Source organism: Apis dorsata, unplaced genomic scaffold, assembly GCF_000469605.1.
Source record: "Apis dorsata unplaced genomic scaffold, Apis dorsata 1.3 scaffold_50, whole genome shotgun sequence".
In the NCBI taxonomy this organism is placed as follows: Eukaryota; Metazoa; Arthropoda; class Insecta; order Hymenoptera; family Apidae; genus Apis; species Apis dorsata.
This window is the reverse complement of record NW_006263351.1, coordinates 1,263,221-1,266,316: the sequence shown is the minus strand read 5'-3', so window position 1 is coordinate 1,266,316 and position 3,096 is coordinate 1,263,221. Positions and strand designations below refer to the sequence as shown.

General features: G+C 30.7%; 1 protein-coding gene across 1 annotated transcript in view; it reads left to right on the top strand.

Moving 5' to 3' along the window:
- The window catches only part of LOC102673756 (LIM domain transcription factor LMO4.1-like), a 99,585-nt gene that overhangs the window by 86,635 nt on the left and 9,854 nt on the right, over nt 1-3,096 (top strand). The window lies entirely within an intron of this gene.

Below are 3,096 nucleotides of genomic sequence, written 5' to 3'. Positions count from 1 at the left end.
AAAAAAAAAAAAAAAAAAAAAAAAAAAAAAAAACAAGAATTAAGAAAATTAGAAATTGTAATATGCAAATTAAGAGCATTACATTAAAAAAATTTTTTTCCAATTTTTTTAACAACTAAAAAGAAACAAAAAATATATATTCTCCTAATCTTCTTAATAAATAATAATATTTTCTCTGAAACAATCGTTCATCTAACAAAAATCTGTGTCCTCTTATTCGAACGAATCTTGTTTTCCTCTTAGTTCGAATAATGGAGGTTGTAGTGTGTGTTAATACGTACAGTTGTACAGGTTTGTGTGCGCCCTATATAAGAGTGGTCGATGAAGTATCGTGGTATGCAAGTTGCACGTGCATACAGGTGCAGTAACTGTGTCCGACTCGTTTCGCTCGAACGAGCGCGAGCACCGTGAGCGGGCGGCCACGTGTTCCGCGTACCACGAGAGGACGGAAAATGGCTCGATATCGTTCGGTTGAATCGAGGCTTGGATTTGCTTCAGGTTATGGCCCTGTGTGATTGTACACCGCTTTCCGTAGAAAGTAGTTGTGCGTTTGGGAAATTGTTTTGTTATTTGGAATATCGACTTTCATTTTTTTCTTTTTTCTTTTTTTTTTTTTTTTTTTCTGGAGATTTAACTTGGCTCCGGTGGAATGGGTTATCTGAGTTTGATTGAATTTGGGGGAAATAGAAAGCGAGGATAAAGATAATTGATTATTTAGTATCAGTTTTCTTGAATGATTTCTTTTTTTTCTTCTAGTTGGTTTATATGAGAATTTTGTAATAAAAAGTTTTATGAGATATTTTAATGACACTGATTACGTTGCTGTAAAATAGAGAGTTTTGTTCGAATAATTATTCGAATAAAATTTTCATTTATGTTTGGTTTATTACTTTATTTTAAATAATATTATTTCAATATTTATTTCATATTATTTTATATTGTTTCATTATAAAAGGATAATGTTTTTTTTTTTTTTGACAATGGAATAGTTTTTCTATATTGGATTCTCAAAAGTCACTTTTCTTTTCTAAATACTTTTTGAAATTCTATCTTCTATTAAAACTAAAATGAAATCTTTATTTTTTTGTACAAGAGATTTTATTATTTGCTATTCTTTTATTCTTTATGTTATAAAACTATTATTAAATAAACTATACACAATTATAAAGTCACATATCGTTTCAAAAATTAATATTAAAATTACCACAATCATTAATAATCTATTTTATTAAGATAAAAACATAATTCCATTGTATCTATTTCATTTTCATATTATTTATATAAATATAAATAGATGATAGCATTAAAGATTCAAATTAAACAGTGACAAAAATTATTTCTCAATATTTCCAATTAATCAAAAGTCGATCAAGTTTCGAATATCTGGTCAACACGAATCAATCTACTTAATTATTCAACGTAGTCAATATAAATCCCATCTTTCTCGAATCGAAAAAAAAAAAAAAGGAAAAAGAAAAGACCAATCAAACTTTTGTTTAAGTAATTCGCGACTCTTCGAGGAGAACACTGCTCCTTCAGATCAAAAGATCGCTGTTATTAGCGTGCTTGATTAATCAACCAGCACGCAGAGAGCGAGCTAGAACAACGAACCGATGGAATATCGATCCCTCAATCGAATGAATCGAAAATCGAACGGATCAAAGTAATTTTCAATTGCTTCGATCGATTCCTTTCCTTGTTTTGTATCCGCTTGTGTGTATTCCTATGAAGGTGGAAAGAACCAATAACCTACGTGTGTATGTGTGTGTGTGTATGAAACAGTGGCTTATGAAACTATTCGAATTTTATTTACTCATAGTAAATAGAATTGTTAGATTTAACTTGTGAAAATGTTATTGTAAGATTTATAAATTAGTAATCGTCCAATCACTGAATTATATAACATTGTATGAAAGATCTCATATAAAAATAAGATATTGCAATGTTATAATATAAAGATTTTTAGCACATTTTTATTCTAAAAATATTATTTGAAATTGTATACGAGACAATGAATTAAAAGTTAAAATTTTAAAATGTTAAATTTAAAAAAAAAAATCTTTTATATATAATTCATTATAGAAACATAAACTTTCGTTAGAATCAAGATTTTTGAATTAAAAATAATTTCCTTTCGAATACTTTTCTAAGCTACTATATATAATAATAACTATATATATATACGTACATACATACACTATTGAATTGAAACGTGGGAGGCCTTTCACATTCCGTGGAGAAAATTTGTTCCACGGGCATTTTGCATCGATAGTCGAGAGGAAAAAGTTCGTTTTAACGACGTATATCTGGTTCAACGACGAACGATTATAAATATCACGAGAATCACGGTAAATTAATGAGAAACTACGAGACAAAATCGAGCATAAGAGTATATAGTTTTCTTCGTTTAGATTTGTTTGGCTCAAGCTTTGTTTTTTTTTTTTTGCCTCGTCTCCCTCTTTTCTCCCTTTCTCTTTCTCTCTCTTTCTCTCTTTTTCTTTTTCTCCCTGTTTTACCGACGATCGATTCCATCGAATGGATCACGTATGCAAAACGCCGCCTCTATCCGATGCAATTAAACGCACAACCACTCCCGTGACGCGTGCACACGGGCAAAAGAACTTTGTTTCATTTTCTCCTTGCACGCTTTCTCATTTTCACTTCACCGTGTGTTATAGTCCACGGGCATAAATAATCCAATGGATCGAGGCGAAGCGTGTCCTTCGTACGCGAGAAAAACACACTTCGAGCTTTGATTTGTTTTGCTTTTATTGCTCGATCAACGTAATTGTCTCACTTAGGGAGAATATGGAAACACAGGCTACAAAGAAATCGTAGAATTTATGGTGAACGATGATGAGAACGTTTCGGTATGGAACGATTTATTTAACATTGATCGACCGATTATTAAAGTGCTTTTACGATTACCATCGGATTAAACGTTTTATCCTTTCTGAATAAGTAATTAATCCTTGTGCCAATTCTTCGGTATGATAAAATTTGGTTTAAATGAATTTGTCAAAAGGGACAAGCACATTCGTATATAATACTTGGTTGTTCGTGTAATGGAAATTCGTCTAATTTTTCTTGTCAGTT